Below are 19,723 nucleotides of genomic sequence, written 5' to 3'. Positions count from 1 at the left end.
TCTGGGATGTTGAGAGACCCGGGTAGAAGAAAACATTTTTAGTGGTGGGAGATGTTTATTTTTACACTTCAAGGTTTCACAGTGTGAATGTATGTGTTTAAACTCAACAGAGCATGTGATGAACAACCAGCTCGATGCTGGAGAATACATTTGCTGAAACACAACAGTCTTCTGTAGAACCTCTCCTAGTGAGGGAGACTAGTGTTACAGTTACAGGCGTGGCGCTGGTGAAATACACTCTCACTCATATTCATCCAAATGGTGTCATTCCTCTCTGCACTTTTCAACTTTGATACTTCATAATATCTGGGAAAGCCAGGTTTTTTTTTTTAAATCATGTAAATTAGGAAAATGTTTATATTCGCTTTTTGTCTAATTTCAAGTTGTGTTGTCCTTCTATACTGGATGATTTGACATGCCGATATGTGCCTTCCTATATGATGACATTCTGGACCATGTATTCCAGAGGGAGAATCCACATCTATAGTAATTAGATAGATGTAACTAGATTTAAGGTCCAGTATGAGGTTATAGATTTCATTTTAATATCCACTGAGTGCACTAAACATTAAGAACCCCTGCTCTGTCCATGACATAGACTGACCAGGTTAATCCAGGTGAAAGTTATGATCCTTTATTGATGTCACTTATTAAATACACTTCAATCAGTGTAGATGGTGGAGGAGGAGACAGGTTAAAGAAGGATTTTTAAGTCTTGAGACAATTGAGAGATGGATTGTGTATGTGTGCCATTCAGAGGGTGAATGGGAAACAGGGTATGGTAGTAGGTGCCAGGCGCACCGGTTTGAATGTGTCAAGAACTGAAGCACTGATGGATTTTTGTGTGTATTAGGAATGGTCGACCACCCAAAGGACATCCAGCCAACTTGACACATCTGTGTGAAGCATTGGATTCAACATGGGCCAGCATCCCTGTAGAACTATTTCAACACCTTGTGGAGTCCATTCCCCGACAGGGGTGCAACTCAATATTAGGAAGGTGTTCTTGATGTTTTGTACACTTAGTGTATGTTAGTACTAAGTTTCACAACAGCACATTCACATTAGTTGGAATATCTTCCTGAAAACATGCTCATGGTAAAAGAGACAAGGTTGGTGGAGTCCTGCACTCTATCTCCTCAGTCAGTTTAGGGCAGGGTCCCCCAACTGGTAGCCCGTGGGCCGAAATTGACCAGCAGATGGTTTTATTCTGCTGGCCAATAATATATATTTTTCCTTTGTAAAAGTTCAAATCGCCCCGTGGCTGAATCTAGTTGATGATCCCTGGTTTAGGGCCACTGTCTGTGACAGTACAGCTCTCAGTTTGGATTCTCACGGACCAATAGATGGCAGTATTTCACAGAACATGTGACAGAAACAGGAATTAGAGGGGGGTTGTAAAGAGCCCATGCACCATTGAAGCAGTTCACAAACATGTTATAACAGGTCCCGACTACATTATTAAAGGTTAATGAAATATATCCTTAGCATATCTATAGTGCATTCATGTCATGCTATGCTAGAGATCATATATAGCTATCTCATCAATAGATGCATCGTTACAATGACAGCGTAGTGTCTCTATTATGGCTGTTCTCAAAGTGTGCTTCTGCCATAGTCAGTGTTAGTGAATATTGCAAAAGGCCAAACCATGTTTTGAGTATTATGCTGATATAAAGATTGTACCAGCCCCATTTCTCTCACCGGCCAGTAGAGGCCTGTCACGCTCCTGTAACTGACCTTCTGCTTCTTCTTCTCACGGAGGTCAACGGTGCGTGAAGATCCCCACAGGGTTGAACCCCTCAGGGTAACTTTTATACATCACATCGTGTAGTTGAGGGTCATAACTCTTCAGTAACTCATTAACAGCCCTCCAACATCATAATTAAGATGGTCGTATGACAATAGTGGTCTATAACGCACACAGGAAAGGTCTATATGTGAATTCTAAGCAGTCATAGTAAAGTCAAATCTATTTTCCCATTCATAAAACATTAGCTAAACGCTTGATGGTAATTAACAGTGCAGTTTGCCACTCTGACCTTTGACTGCTTAGAATTCACACATAGACCTTTCCTGTGTGCGTTATAGACCACTATTGTCATACGACCATCTTAATTATGATGTTGGAGGGCTGTTAATGAGTTACTGAAGAGTTATGACCCTCAACTACACGATGTGATGTATAAAAGTTACCCTGAGGGGTTCAACCCTGTGGGGATCTTCACGCACCGTTGACCTCCGTGAGAAGAAGAAGCAGAAGGTCAGTTACAGGAGCGTGACAGGCCTCTACTGGCCGGTGAGAGAAATGGGGCTGGTACAATCTTTATATCAGCATAATACTCAAAACATGGTTTGGCCTTTTGCAATATTCACTAACACTGACTATGGCAGAAGCACACTTTGAGAACAGCCATAATGGAGACACTACGCTGTCATTGTAACGATGCATCTATTGATGAGATAGCTATATATGATCTCTAGCATAGCGTGACATGAACGCACAATAGATATGCTAAGGATACATTTCATTAAACTTTAATAATGAGGTTGGGACCTGTTATAACACGTTCATGAACTGCTTATAGATGTGTATTCCATGGAGTATGGATATGCAAAACTATGAACGCCAGCGCCCTTTTTAGGGTGTATGTTTACTTGCTCAAATGGACATGTAAATGTATCTAACACAACGTACTGTATGAATTTATTGTAACAGAGGGACAAATTGTTAGTGAATTTGGTTTAAAGTGTCATCCGTGCATCAGAGATGAATGAAAGACATGGGCTCATTGCTCTGGCCATACAAGACATGTGATCCTCCATGAATAGCAGACAACCGTAGACGGCTTATTTACCAACGATGAATGGATGTATTCACAGAATGGGGTTAGACTTCCATGAACAATATCACAAGACATGATAGACTATAATATATTTTATATGCAGTATATCATATCTGTCAAATTCAGATCACGTTTTGCAGTCAGTATTCATTAGAATGTGGTAAATTGTGATTTAAATTGTGATTTTCAGTTCAACTGTAATGGCATGTAGACAGCAGAATCATCAGAACGAAAAACACAACATTAAACAGATTGTTTTTTATTGTGATATTTTATTTTATTAAATCAATGTCATAACGTCAGGCATGTACCGTATACATTTCCCTGCCCTTGAATGAAATGTTTGTGAACAGTGTTTTTAGAGGCAGCTGCTTGTATGTTAAGAGAGGACAACAAAAATATTAAGTAAACAAATTGCAGCAAACGTTTCGTCAGCTGTTACGATATAAAAAAATAGATATATTTTGTTCTTCCCTTAACGATTTTTCCAGCCTTCAAGAGTTAAAATGTTCATTGCAGAGGGAGAACGGGGGCTGGGCTAACTTTGAGACAGATGGTTGTGTGTGGATCACAGATTTGAGTAAGAAATTGTGTAGGACTTAGTTCAACATGCACACAGTGCAGTGAATCCTGTAGTCACAGTCAAAGTATCATATTTAAGGCCCTTTAAGGTCCAGCTAGGATAATCATTTCACCACAACAGGGAAATGAGCTAGGTGGTATCCTCCTATTATCCAGATGGACTAAAAGCCACCATAGCATCATGGACATATAGCCTCAGCAAGCCCCTGATACTCTGGACTTTTCATTTTCCTTTTCACGGTGGGGTCACGGTGGGGTCACAGTGGGGTCACAGAGTTGGGTGAATGAATGGGCGTAAGGTGTACCTGTGTGGGGCACGTGTCCCCAATCCCCCTACTTCGCCCTCACCAGGTGAGTGTGAAGCCCCCCCTTCTGCCCCACCTTGCATTGCTGCATGGGGATCTGAGGTGTCCCGTTAGTGTTTAGGGGGGATAAGTCAGGGACCTGGGCTCAGTAATGAGCAGCCCGGGTTCTTTCCTCTTTCTAGTTCAGCTGCTGCTCTCCCTTATTTCACGCTGTGCTGCCCCTCAACTCCGCTGACCCGGCTAAGTGTCCTCTCCCTCTCTGCGAGCGCAAAGAACGGAGAGGTGCACAGCAGAGCGAGAGAGAGAGAGAGAGAGAGAGAGAGAGAGAGAGAGAGAGAGAGAGAGCGAGAGAGAGAGAGAGAAAAGGAAAACAGAGTGAGACGGACTCATGCATGACTGGTCACTACTCCATACCATTCATTCCAGCCGGCAACACGGCTCTTTACAGCAGATAGGCAGGCTTATTTTACAGTATGGCTTTAAAATAATGTTCTCTCTCTCTCTCTCTCTCTCTCTCTCTCTCTCTCTCTCTCTCTCTCTCTCTCTCTCTCTCTCTCTCTCTGAGAGGAACCATTTCAATTGATCCTTTTCATAGTGGCTGTAGTGACCTCTTCATAACAAGGGGCCTAAACTCTAAGAGACACAGCAATGGTAAAAGAGGAGAGAGAGGAAGGGCGTGTAAAGTGGAGTTGGGTGGTGTGGAGTTGCCTCTTCAGTACATTAAGTCCACTGAAGCCTGTAACACAGGAACAACATGGTGCTGTTGGCCACCAAGCATAAAAAGCACACAGGGAGATATAGGAGATATAAAGGAGAAATAAAACCTATAGTCCTACTTTAATGTTAAGAGGTAAAAAGAGCCCCTTTGCATTTACATGATCTGTAGAAGGAAAAGGAACAGAGATATTCACTAAGGTTCATAAGAACACTCCTAAGCTGGATTCATTAGAATGACTCTACACATTTCAACTCTGGGAAAAGGCATCCGGGACAACCTTTTGAATTGTGTAAATCTGTTACATTTTTGAAAGAAAGGTGAACAGAGGAATTTGAAGCATTCTATTGAAGTAAGGGGCCAACTTACAAAACCCATTAAGTTTTGGGGGCAAAACTCTGTACGCCTTTAAGAATAATCTCTTGCTTACATCAATTTCTCATAACTTTGTTTACTCTACAGTGTGAACAGTTCATCCTGTTTGTTTACTCTACAGTGTGAACAATCCATCCTCTTTGTTTACTCTACAGTGTGAACAATCCATCCTCTTTGTTTACGCTACAGTGTGAACAGTGCATCCTCTTTGTTTACTCTACAGTGTGAACAATCCATCCTCTTTGTTTACGCTACAGTGTGAACAGTGCATCCTCTTTGTTTACTCTACAGTGTGAACAATCCATCCTCTTTGTTTACTCTACAGTGTGAACAATCCATCCTCTTTGTTTATGCTACAGTGTGAACAGTACATCCTCTTTGTTTATGCTACAGTGTGAACAATCCATCCTCTTTGTTTACGCTACAGTGTGAACAGTACATCCTCTTTGATTACGCTACAGTGTGAACAGTACATCCTCTTTGTTTACTCTACAGTGTGAACAGTACATCCTCTTTGTTTACGCTACAGTGTGAACAGTGCATCCTCTTTGTTTACCCTACAGTGTGAACAGTCCATCCTCTTTGTTTACGCTACAGTGTGAACAGTACATCCTCTTTGTTTACTCTACAGTGTGAACAATCCATCCTCTTTGTTTATGCTACAGTGTGAACAATCCATCCTCTTTGTTTACGCTACAGTGTGAACAGTACATCCTCTTTGTTTACGCTACAGTGTGAACAGTATATCCTCTTTGTTTACTCTACAGTGTGAACAGTACATCCTCTTTGTTTACTCTACAGTGTGAACAATCCATCCTCTTTGTTTACGCTACAGTGTGAACAGTACATCCTCTTTGTTTACGCTACAGTGTGAACAGTACATCCTCTTTGTTTACGCTACAGTGTGAACAGTACATCCTCTTTGTTTACTCTACAGTGTGAACAGTACATCCTCTTTGTTTACGCTACAGTGTGAACAGTACATCCTCTTTGTTTACGCTACAGTGTGAACAGTACATTCTCTTTGTTTATGCTACAGTGTGAACAGTAAAGCCTCTTTGTTTACTCTACAGTGTGAACAGTACATCCTCTTTGTTTACTCTACAGTGTGAACAGTACATCCTCTTTGTTTATGCTACAGAGTGAACAGTACATCCTCTTTGTTTACTTTACAGTGTGAACAGTACATCCTCTTTGTTTACTCTACAGTGTGAACAGTGCATCCTCTTTGTTTACGCTACAGTGTGAACAGTACATCCTCTTTGTTTACGCTACAGTGTGAACAGTACATCCTCTTTGTTTATGCTACAGTGTGAACAGTGCATCCTCTTTGTTTATGCTACAGTGTGAACAGTACATCCTCTTTGTTTATGCTACAGTGTGAACAGTGCAACCTCTTTGTTTACTCTACAGTGTGAACAGTACATCCTCTTTGTTTACTCTACAGTGTGAACAGGCATCCTCTTTGATTATGCTACAGTGTGAACAGTACATCCTCTTTGTTTACTCTACAGTGTGAACAGTACACCCTCTTTGTTTACGCTAAAGTGTGAACAGTGCAGTCTCTTTGTTTACGCTACAGTGTGAACAGTGCATAATCTTTGTTTACGCTACAGTGTGAACAGTGCATCCTCTTTGTTTACTCTACAGTGTGAACAGTACATCCTCTTTGTTTACGCTACAGTGTGAACAGGCATCCTCTTTGTTTACTCTACAGTGTGAACAGTACACCCTCTTTGTTTACTCTACAGTGTGAACAGTGCATCCTCTTTGTTTACGCTACAGTGTGAACAGTGCATCCTCTTTGTTTACTCTACAGTGTGAACAGTACATCCTCTTTGTTTACTCTACAGTGTGAACAGTACATCCTCTTTGTTTACTCTACAGTGTGAACAATCCATCCTCTTTGTTTACGCTACAGTGTGAACAGTACACCCTCTTTGTTTACGCTGCAGTGTGAACAATCCATCCTCTTTGTTTACTCTACAGTGTGAACAGTACATCCTCTTTGTTTACGCTACAGTGTGAACAGTGCATCCTCTTTGTTTACTCTACAGTGTGAACAGTGCACCCTCTTTGTTTACGCTACAGTGTGAACAGTGCACCCTCTTTGTTTACTCTACAGTGTGAACAGTGCATCCTCTTTGTTTACTCTACAGTGTGAACAGAACAGCCTCTTTGTTTATGCTACAGTGTGAACAGTACATCCTCTTTGTTTACGCTACAGTGTGAACAGTACATCCTCTTTGTTTACTCTACAGTGTGAACAGTGCATCCTCTTTGTTTACTCTACAGTGTGAACAGTTCATCCTCTTTGTTTACTCTACAGTGTGAACAATCCATCCTCTTTGTTTACGCTACAGTGTGAACAGTGCATCCTCTTTGTTTACTCTACAGTGTGAACAGTACATCCTCTTTGTTTATGCTACAGTGTGAACAGTACATCCTCTTTGTTTATGCTACAGTGTGAACGGTACATCCACTTTGTTTACTCTACAGTGTGACCAGAACATCCTCTTTGTTTATGCTACATTGTGAACAGTACATCCTCTTTGTTTACTCTACAGTGTGAACAGAACATCCTCTTTGTTTATGCTACAGTGTGAACAGTACATCCTCTTTGTTTACTCTACAGTGTGAACAGTACATCCTCTTTGTTTATGCTACAGTGTGAACAGTACATCCTCTTTGTTTATGCTACTGTGTGAACAGTGCAGCCTCTTTGTTTACGCTACAGTGTGAACAGTACATCCTCTTTGTTTACGCTGCAGTGTGAACAGTACATCCTCTTTGTTTACGCTACAGTGTGAACAGTACATCCTCTTTGTTTACGCTACAGTGTGAACAGTACATCCTCTTTGTTTACGCTACAGTGTGAACAGTACATCCTCTTTGTTTACGCTACAGTGTGAACAGTACATCCTCTTTGTTTACGCTACAGTGTGAACAGTACATCCTCTTTGTTTACGCTACAGTGTGAACAGTACATCCTCTTTGTTTACTCTACAGTGTGAACAGTACATCCTCTTTGTTTACGCTACAGTGTGAACAGTACATCCTCTTTGTTTATGCTACAGTGTGAACAGTGTATCCTCTTTGTTTATGCTACAGTGTGAACAGTGTATCCTCTTTGTTTATGCTACAGTGTGAACAGTGCAACCTCTTTGTTTACTCTACAGTGTGAACAGTGCATCCTCTTTGTTTATGCTACAGTGTGAACAGGACATCCTCTTTGTTTATGCTACAGTGTGAACAGTCATCCTCTTTGTTTACGCTACAGTGTGAACAGTCATCCTCTTTGTTTACGCTACAGTGTGAACAATCCATCCTCTTTGTTTACTCTACAGTGTGAACAGTACACACTCTTTGTTTACGCTACAGTGTGAACAGTACAGCCTCTTTGTTTACTCTACAGTGTGAACAGTACAGCCTCTTTGTTTACGCTACAGTGTGAACAGTGCATCCTCTTTGTTTACTCTACAGTGTGAACAGTGCAGCCTCTTTGTTTACTCTACAGTGTGAACAGCACATCCTCTTTGTTTACTCTACAGTGTGACCAGGTCACCCTCTTTGTTTACTCTACAGTGTGAACAGTACTGCCTCTTTGTTTACTCTACAGTGTGACCAGGTCACCCTCTTTGTTTACTCTACAGTGTGAACAGGACATCCTCTTTGTTTACGCTACAGTGTGAACAGTGCATCCTCTTTGTTTACTCTACAGTGTGAACAGTACATCCTCATTGTTTACGCTACAGTGTGAACAGTGCACCCTCTTTGTTTACTCTACAGTGTGAACAGTAGATCCTCTTTGTTTACGCTACAGTGTGAACAGTGCATCCTCTTTGTTTACTCTACAGTGTGAACAGTGCAGCCTCTTTGTTTACGCTACAGTGTGAACAGTACATCCTCTTTGTTTATGCTACAGTGTGAACAGTGCATCCTCTTTGTTTACGCTACAGTGTGAACAGTGCATCCTCTTTGTTTATGCTACAGTGTGAACAGTGCAACCTCTTTGTTTTCTCTACAGTGTGAACAGTGCATCCTCTTTGTTTATGCTACAGTGTGAACTGGACATCCTCTTTGTTTATGCTACAGTGTGAACAGTCATCCTCTTTGTTTACGCTACAGTGTGAACAATCCATCCTCTTTGTTTACTCTACAGTGTGAACAGTACACACTCTTTGTTTACGCTACAGTGTGAACAGTACAGCCTCTTTGTTTACTCTACAGTGTGAACAGTACATCCTCTTTGTTTACGCTACAGTGTGAACAGTACATCCTCTTTGTTTATGCTACAGTGTGAACAGTGCATCCTCTTTGTTTACGCTACAGTGTGAACAGTGTATCCTCTTTGTTTATGCTACAGTGTGAACAGTGCAACCTCTTTGTTTACTCTACAGTGTGAACAGTGCATCCTCTTTGTTTATGCTACAGTGTGAACAGGACATCCTCTTTGTTTATGCTACAGTGTGAACAGTCATCCTCTTTGTTTACGCTACAGTGTGAACAGTCATCCTCTTTGTTTACGCTACAGTGTGAACATCCATCCTCTTTGTTTACTCTACAGTGTGAACAGTACACACTCTTTGTTTACGCTACAGTGTGAACAGTACAGCCTCTTTGTTTACTCTACAGTGTGAACAGTACATCCTCTTTGTTTACGCTACAGTGTGAACAGTGCATCCTCTTTGTTTACTCTACAGTGTGAACAGTGCATCCTCTTTGTTTACTCTACAGTGTGAACAGCACATCCTCTTTGTTTACTCTACAGTGTGACCAGGTCACCCTCTTTGTTTACTCTACAGTGTGAACAGTACATCCTCTTTGTTTACTCTACAGTGTGACCAGGTCACCCTCTTTGTTTACTCTACAGTGTGAACAGGACATCCTCTTTGTTTACGCTACAGTATGAACAGTACATCCTCTTTGTTTACTCTACAGTGTGAACAGTACATCCTCATTGTTTACGCTACAGTGTGAACAGTGCACCCTCTTTGTTTACTCTACAGTGTGAACAGTGCATCCTCTTTGTTTACGCTACAGTGTGAACAGTGCACCCTCTTTGTTTACTCTACAGTGTGAACAGTGCAGCCTCTTTGTTTACGCTACAGTGTGAACAGTACATCCTCTTTGTTTATGATACAGTGTGAACAGTGCATCCTCTTTGTTTACGCTACAGTGTGAACAGTTCATCCTGTTTGTTTACTCTACAGTGTGAACAATCCATCCTCTTTGTTTACTCTACAGTGTGAACAATCCATCCTCTTTGTTTACGCTACAGTGTGAACAGTGCATCCTCTTTGTTTACTCTACAGTGTGAACAATCCATCCTCTTTGTTTACGCTACAGTGTGAACAGTGCATCCTCTTTGTTTACTCTACAGTGTGAACAATCCATCCTCTTTGTTTACTCTACAGTGTGAACAATCCATCCTCTTTGTTTATGCTACAGTGTGAACAGTACATCCTCTTTGTTTATGCTACAGTGTGAACAATCCATCCTCTTTGTTTACGCTACAGTGTGAACAGTACATCCTCTTTGATTACGCTACAGTGTGAACAGTACATCCTCTTTGTTTACTCTACAGTGTGAACAGTACATCCTCTTTGTTTACGCTACAGTGTGAACAGTGCATCCTCTTTGTTTACCCTACAGTGTGAACAGTCCATCCTCTTTGTTTACGCTACAGTGTGAACAGTACATCCTCTTTGTTTACTCTACAGTGTGAACAATCCATCCTCTTTGTTTATGCTACAGTGTGAACAATCCATCCTCTTTGTTTACGCTACAGTGTGAACAGTACATCCTCTTTGTTTACGCTACAGTGTGAACAGTATATCCTCTTTGTTTACTCTACAGTGTGAACAGTACATCCTCTTTGTTTACTCTACAGTGTGAACAATCCATCCTCTTTGTTTACGCTACAGTGTGAACAGTACATCCTCTTTGTTTACGCTACAGTGTGAACAGTACATCCTCTTTGTTTACGCTACAGTGTGAACAGTACATCCTCTTTGTTTACTCTACAGTGTGAACAGTACATCCTCTTTGTTTACGCTACAGTGTGAACAGTACATCCTCTTTGTTTACGCTACAGTGTGAACAGTACATTCTCTTTGTTTATGCTACAGTGTGAACAGTAAAGCCTCTTTGTTTACTCTACAGTGTGAACAGTACATCCTCTTTGTTTACTCTACAGTGTGAACAGTACATCCTCTTTGTTTATGCTACAGAGTGAACAGTACATCCTCTTTGTTTACTTTACAGTGTGAACAGTACATCCTCTTTGTTTACTCTACAGTGTGAACAGTGCATCCTCTTTGTTTACGCTACAGTGTGAACAGTACATCCTCTTTGTTTACGCTACAGTGTGAACAGTACATCCTCTTTGTTTATGCTACAGTGTGAACAGTGCATCCTCTTTGTTTATGCTACAGTGTGAACAGTACATCCTCTTTGTTTATGCTACAGTGTGAACAGTGCAACCTCTTTGTTTACTCTACAGTGTGAACAGTACATCCTCTTTGTTTACTCTACAGTGTGAACAGGCATCCTCTTTGATTATGCTACAGTGTGAACAGTACATCCTCTTTGTTTACTCTACAGTGTGAACAGTACACCCTCTTTGTTTACGCTAAAGTGTGAACAGTGCAGTCTCTTTGTTTACGCTACAGTGTGAACAGTGCATAATCTTTGTTTACGCTACAGTGTGAACAGTGCATCCTCTTTGTTTACTCTACAGTGTGAACAGTACATCCTCTTTGTTTACGCTACAGTGTGAACAGGCATCCTCTTTGTTTACTCTACAGTGTGAACAGTACACCCTCTTTGTTTACTCTACAGTGTGAACAGTGCATCCTCTTTGTTTACGCTACAGTGTGAACAGTGCATCCTCTTTGTTTACTCTACAGTGTGAACAGTACATCCTCTTTGTTTACTCTACAGTGTGAACAGTACATCCTCTTTGTTTACTCTACAGTGTGAACAATCCATCCTCTTTGTTTACGCTACAGTGTGAACAGTACACCCTCTTTGTTTACGCTGCAGTGTGAACAATCCATCCTCTTTGTTTACTCTACAGTGTGAACAGTACATCCTCTTTGTTTACGCTACAGTGTGAACAGTGCATCCTCTTTGTTTACTCTACAGTGTGAACAGTGCACCCTCTTTGTTTACGCTACAGTGTGAACAGTGCACCCTCTTTGTTTACTCTACAGTGTGAACAGTGCATCCTCTTTGTTTACTCTACAGTGTGAACAGAACAGCCTCTTTGTTTATGCTACAGTGTGAACAGTACATCCTCTTTGTTTACGCTACAGTGTGAACAGTACATCCTCTTTGTTTACTCTACAGTGTGAACAGTGCATCCTCTTTGTTTACTCTACAGTGTGAACAGTTCATCCTCTTTGTTTACTCTACAGTGTGAACAATCCATCCTCTTTGTTTACGCTACAGTGTGAACAGTGCATCCTCTTTGTTTACTCTACAGTGTGAACAGTACATCCTCTTTGTTTATGCTACAGTGTGAACAGTACATCCTCTTTGTTTATGCTACAGTGTGAACGGTACATCCACTTTGTTTACTCTACAGTGTGACCAGAACATCCTCTTTGTTTATGCTACATTGTGAACAGTACATCCTCTTTGTTTACTCTACAGTGTGAACAGAACATCCTCTTTGTTTATGCTACAGTGTGAACAGTACATCCTCTTTGTTTACTCTACAGTGTGAACAGTACATCCTCTTTGTTTATGCTACAGTGTGAACAGTACATCCTCTTTGTTTATGCTACTGTGTGAACAGTGCAGCCTCTTTGTTTACGCTACAGTGTGAACAGTACATCCTCTTTGTTTACGCTGCAGTGTGAACAGTACATCCTCTTTGTTTACGCTACAGTGTGAACAGTACATCCTCTTTGTTTACGCTACAGTGTGAACAGTACATCCTCTTTGTTTACGCTACAGTGTGAACAGTACATCCTCTTTGTTTACGCTACAGTGTGAACAGTACATCCTCTTTGTTTACGCTACAGTGTGAACAGTACATCCTCTTTGTTTACGCTACAGTGTGAACAGTACATCCTCTTTGTTTACTCTACAGTGTGAACAGTACATCCTCTTTGTTTACGCTACAGTGTGAACAGTACATCCTCTTTGTTTATGCTACAGTGTGAACAGTGTATCCTCTTTGTTTATGCTACAGTGTGAACAGTGTATCCTCTTTGTTTATGCTACAGTGTGAACAGTGCAACCTCTTTGTTTACTCTACAGTGTGAACAGTGCATCCTCTTTGTTTATGCTACAGTGTGAACAGGACATCCTCTTTGTTTATGCTACAGTGTGAACAGTCATCCTCTTTGTTTACGCTACAGTGTGAACAGTCATCCTCTTTGTTTACGCTACAGTGTGAACAATCCATCCTCTTTGTTTACTCTACAGTGTGAACAGTACACACTCTTTGTTTACGCTACAGTGTGAACAGTACAGCCTCTTTGTTTACTCTACAGTGTGAACAGTACAGCCTCTTTGTTTACGCTACAGTGTGAACAGTGCATCCTCTTTGTTTACTCTACAGTGTGAACAGTGCAGCCTCTTTGTTTACTCTACAGTGTGAACAGCACATCCTCTTTGTTTACTCTACAGTGTGACCAGGTCACCCTCTTTGTTTACTCTACAGTGTGAACAGTACTGCCTCTTTGTTTACTCTACAGTGTGACCAGGTCACCCTCTTTGTTTACTCTACAGTGTGAACAGGACATCCTCTTTGTTTACGCTACAGTGTGAACAGTGCATCCTCTTTGTTTACTCTACAGTGTGAACAGTACATCCTCATTGTTTACGCTACAGTGTGAACAGTGCACCCTCTTTGTTTACTCTACAGTGTGAACAGTAGATCCTCTTTGTTTACGCTACAGTGTGAACAGTGCATCCTCTTTGTTTACTCTACAGTGTGAACAGTGCAGCCTCTTTGTTTACGCTACAGTGTGAACAGTACATCCTCTTTGTTTATGCTACAGTGTGAACAGTGCATCCTCTTTGTTTACGCTACAGTGTGAACAGTGCATCCTCTTTGTTTATGCTACAGTGTGAACAGTGCAACCTCTTTGTTTTCTCTACAGTGTGAACAGTGCATCCTCTTTGTTTATGCTACAGTGTGAACTGGACATCCTCTTTGTTTATGCTACAGTGTGAACAGTCATCCTCTTTGTTTACGCTACAGTGTGAACAATCCATCCTCTTTGTTTACTCTACAGTGTGAACAGTACACACTCTTTGTTTACGCTACAGTGTGAACAGTACAGCCTCTTTGTTTACTCTACAGTGTGAACAGTACATCCTCTTTGTTTACGCTACAGTGTGAACAGTACATCCTCTTTGTTTATGCTACAGTGTGAACAGTGCATCCTCTTTGTTTACGCTACAGTGTGAACAGTGTATCCTCTTTGTTTATGCTACAGTGTGAACAGTGCAACCTCTTTGTTTACTCTACAGTGTGAACAGTGCATCCTCTTTGTTTATGCTACAGTGTGAACAGGACATCCTCTTTGTTTATGCTACAGTGTGAACAGTCATCCTCTTTGTTTACGCTACAGTGTGAACAGTCATCCTCTTTGTTTACGCTACAGTGTGAACATCCATCCTCTTTGTTTACTCTACAGTGTGAACAGTACACACTCTTTGTTTACGCTACAGTGTGAACAGTACAGCCTCTTTGTTTACTCTACAGTGTGAACAGTACATCCTCTTTGTTTACGCTACAGTGTGAACAGTGCATCCTCTTTGTTTACTCTACAGTGTGAACAGTGCATCCTCTTTGTTTACTCTACAGTGTGAACAGCACATCCTCTTTGTTTACTCTACAGTGTGACCAGGTCACCCTCTTTGTTTACTCTACAGTGTGAACAGTACATCCTCTTTGTTTACTCTACAGTGTGACCAGGTCACCCTCTTTGTTTACTCTACAGTGTGAACAGGACATCCTCTTTGTTTACGCTACAGTATGAACAGTACATCCTCTTTGTTTACTCTACAGTGTGAACAGTACATCCTCATTGTTTACGCTACAGTGTGAACAGTGCACCCTCTTTGTTTACTCTACAGTGTGAACAGTGCATCCTCTTTGTTTACGCTACAGTGTGAACAGTGCACCCTCTTTGTTTACTCTACAGTGTGAACAGTGCAGCCTCTTTGTTTACGCTACAGTGTGAACAGTACATCCTCTTTGTTTATGATACAGTGTGAACAGTGCATCCTCTTTGTTTACGCTACAGTGTGAACAGTGCATCCTCTTTGTTTATGCTACAGTGTGAACAGTGCAACCTCTTTGTTTTCTCTACAGTGTGAACAGTGCATCCTCTTTGTTTATGCTACAGTGTGAACTGGACATCCTCTTTGTTTATGCTACAGTGTGAACAGTCATCCTCTTTGTTTACGCTACAGTGTGAACAATCCATCCTCTTTGTTTACTCTACAGTGTGAACAGTACACACTCTTTGTTTACGCTACAGTGTGAACAGTACAGCCTCTTTGTTTACTCTACAGTGTGAACAGTACATCCTCTTTGTTTACGCTACAGTGTGAACAGTGCATCCTCTTTGTTTACTCTACAGTGTGAAAAGTGCACCCTCTTTGTTTACGCTACAGTGTGAACAGTGCACCCTCTTTGTTTACTCTACAGTGTGAACAGTGCATCCTCTTTGTTTACTCTACAGTGTGAACAGTGCATACTCTTTGTTTACTCTACAGTGTGAACAGTGCATCCTCTTTGTTTACTCTACAGTGTGAACAGTTCATCCTCTTTGTTTACTCTACAGTGTGAACAATCCATCCTCTTTGTTTACGCTACAGTGTGAACAGTGCATCCTCTTTGTTTACTCTACAGTGTGAACAGTACATCCTCTTTGTTTATGCTACAGTGTGAACAGTACATCCTCTTTGTTTATGCTACAGTGTGAACGGTACATCCTCTTTGTTTACTCTACAGTGTGAACACCGCATCCTCTTTGTTTACTCTACAGTTTGAACAGTGCTTCCTCTTTGTTTACTCTACAGTGTGAACAGTACATCCTCTTTGTTTACTCTACAGTGTGAACAGCACATCCTCTTTGTTTACTCTACAGTGTGACCAGGTCACCCTCTTTGTTTACGCTACAGTGTGAACAGTGCATCCTCTTTGTTTATGCTACAGTGTGAACAGTGCAACCTCTTTGTTTTCTCTACAGTGTGAACAGTGCATCCTCTTTGTTTATGCTACAGTGTGAACTGGACAGCCTCTTTGTTTATGCTACAGTGTGAACAGTCATCCTCTTTGTTTACGCTACAGTGTGAACAATCCATCCTCTTTGTTTACTCTACAGTGTGAACAGTACACACTCTTTGTTTACGCTACAGTGTGAACAGTACAGCCTCTTTGTTTACTCTACAGTGTGAACAGTACATCCTCTTTGTTTACGCTACAGTGTGAACAGTACATCCTCTTTGTTTATGCTACAGTGTGAACAGTGCATCCTCTTTGTTTACGCTACAGTGTGAACAGTGTATCCTCTTTGTTTATGCTACAGTGTGAACAGTGCAACCTCTTTGTTTACTCTACAGTGTGAACAGTGCATCCTCTTTGTTTATGTTACAGTGTGAACAGGACATCCTCTTTGTTTATGCTACAGTGTGAACAGTCATCCTCTTTGTTTACGCTACAGTGTGAACAGTCATCCTCTTTGTTTACGCTACAGTGTGAACATCCATCCTCTTTGTTTACTCTACAGTGTGAACAGTACACACTCTTTGTTTACGCTACAGTGTGAACGGTACAGCCTCTTTGTTTACTCTACAGTGTGAACAGTACATCCTCTTTGTTTACGCTACAGTGTGAACAGTGCATCCTCTTTGTTTACTCTACAGTGTGAACAGTGCATCCTCTTTGTTTACTCTACAGTGTGAACAGCACATCCTCTTTGTTTACTCTACAGTGTGACCAGGTCACCCTCTTTGTTTACTCTACAGTGTGAACAGTACATCCTCTTTGTTTACTCTACAGTGTGACCAGGTCACCCTCTTTGTTTACTCTACAGTGTGAAGAGGACATCCTCTTTGTTTACGCTACAGTGTGAACAGTACATCCTCTTTGTTTACTCTACAGTGTGAACAGTACATCCTCATTGTTTACGCTACAGTGTGAACAGTGCACCCTCTTTGTTTACTCTACAGTGTGAACAGTGCATCCTCTTTGTTTACGCTACAGTGTGAACAGTGCACCCTCTTTGTTTACTCTACAGTGTGAACAGTGCAGCCTCTTTGTTTACGCTACAGTGTGAACAGTACATCCTCTTTGTTTATGCTACAGTGTGAACAGTGCATCCTCTTTGTTTACGCTACAGTGTGAACAGTGCATCCTCTTTGTTTATGCTACAGTGTGAACAGTGCAACCTCTTTGTTTTCTCTACAGTGTGAACAGTGCATCCTCTTTGTTTACGCTACAGTGTGAACAGTACATCCTCTTTGTTTACGCTACAGTGTGAACAGTGCATCCTCTTTGTTTACTCTACAGTGTGAAAAGTGCACCCTCTTTGTTTACGCTACAGTGTGAACAGTGCACCCTCTTTGTTTACTCTACAGTGTGAACAGTGCATCCTCTTTGTTTACTCTACAGTGTGAACAGTGCATACTCTTTGTTTACTCTACAGTGTGAACAGTGCATCCTCTTTGTTTACTCTACAGTGTGAACAGGTCATCCTCTTTGTTTACTCTACAGTGTGAACAATCCATCCTCTTTGTTTACACTACAGTGTGAACAGTGCATCCTCTTTGTTTACTCTACAGTGTGAACAGTACATCCTCTTTGTTTATGCTACAGTGTGAACAGTACATCCTCTTTGTTTATGCTACAGTGTGAACGGTACATCCTCTTTGTTTACTCTACAGTGTGAACACCGCATCCTCTTTGTTTACTCTACAGTTTGAACAGTGCTTCCTCTTTGTTTACTCTAGTGTGAACAGTACATCCTCTTTGTTTACTCTACAGTGTGATCCGCACATCCTCTTTGTTTACTCTACAGTGTGACCAGGTCACCCTCTTTGTTTACGCTACAGTGTGAACAGTACATCCTCTTTGTTTATGCTACAGTGTGAACAGTACATCCTCTTTGTTTACGCTACAGTGTGAACAGTACATTCTCTTTGTTTATGCTACAGTGTGAACAGTACATCCTCTTTGTTTATGCTACAGTGTGAACAGTACATCCTCTTTGTTTACTTTACAGTGTGAACAGTACATCCTCTTTGTTTACTCTACAGTGTGAACAGTGCATCCTCTTTGTTTACGCTACAGTGTGAACAGTACATCCTCTTTGTTTATGCTACAGTGTGAACAGTACATCCTCTTTGTTTATGCTACAGTGTGAACAGTGCAACCTCTTTGTTTACTCTACAGTGTGAACAGTACATCCTCTTTGTTTACTCTACAGTGTGAACAGGCATCCTCTTTGTTTATGCTACAGTGTGAACAGTACATCCTCTTTGTTTACTCTACAGTGTGAACAGTACACCCTCTTTGTTTACGCTAAAGTGTGAACAGTGCAGTCTCTTTGTTTACGCTACAGTGTGAACAGTGCATCCTCTTTGTTTACTCTACAGTGTGAACAGTACATCCTCTTTGTTTACTCTACAGTGTGAACAGGCATCCTCTTTGTTTACTCTACAGTGTGAACAGTACAGCATCTTTGTTTACTCTACAGTGTGAACAGTACAGCCTCTTTGTTTACTCTACAGTGTGAACAGTACATCCTCTTTGTTTACGCTACAGTGTGAACAGTACATCCTCTTTGTTTACTCTACAGTGTGAACAATCCATCCTCTTTGTTTACGCTACAGTGTGAACAGTACATCCTCTTTGTTTACGCTGCAGTGTGAACAATCCATCCTCTTTGTTTACTCTACAGTGTGAACAGTACATCCTCTTTGTTTACGCTACAGTGTGAACAGTGCATCCTCTTTGTTTACTCTACCGTGTGAAAAGTGCACCGTCTTTGTTTACGCTACAGTGTGAACAGTGCACCCTCTTTGTTTACTCTACAGTGTGAACAGTGCATCCTCTTTGTTTACTCTACAGTGTGAACAGTACATCCTCTTTGTTTACGCTACAGTGTGAACAGTACATCCTCTTTGTTTACGCTGCAGTGTGAACAATCCATCCTCTTTGTTTACTCTACAGTGTGAACAGTACATCCTCTTTGTTTACGCTACAGTGTGAACAGTGCATCCTCTTTGTTTACTCTACAGTGTGAACAGTACATCCTCTTTGTTTACGCTACAGTGTGAACAGTACATCCTCTTTGTTTACGCTGCAGTGTGAACAATCCATCCTCTTTGTTTACTCTACAGTGTGAACAGTACATCCTCTTTGTTTACGCTACAGTGTGAACAGTGCATCCTCTTTGTTTACTCTACCGTGTGAAAAGTGCACCCTCTTTGTTTACGCTACAGTGTGAACAGTGCACCCTCTTTGTTTACTCTACAGTGTGAACAGTGCATCCTCTTTGTTTACTCTACAGTGTGAACAGTACATCCTCTTTGTTTACGCTACAGTGTGAACAGTGCATACTCTTTGTTTACTCTACAGTGTGAACAGTGCATCCTCTTTGTTTACTCTACAGTGTGAACAGTTCATCCTCTTTGTTTACTCTACAGTGTGAACAATCCATCCTCTTTGTTTACGCTACAGTGTGAACAGTGCATCCTCTTTGTTTACTCTACAGTGTGAACAGTACATCCTCTTTGTTTATGCTACAGTGTGAACAGTACATCCTCTTTGTTTATGCTACAGTGTGAACGGTACATCCTCTTTGTTTACTCTACAGTGTGACCAGAACATCCTCTTTGTTTATGCTACAGTGTGAACAGTACAG

Source organism: Salmo salar, chromosome 19 (assembly GCF_965601325.2).
Source record: "Salmo salar chromosome 19, fSalSal1, whole genome shotgun sequence".
NCBI classification, from domain to species: Eukaryota; Metazoa; Chordata; class Actinopteri; order Salmoniformes; family Salmonidae; genus Salmo; species Salmo salar.
This window is presented reverse-complemented; position numbering follows the sequence as displayed.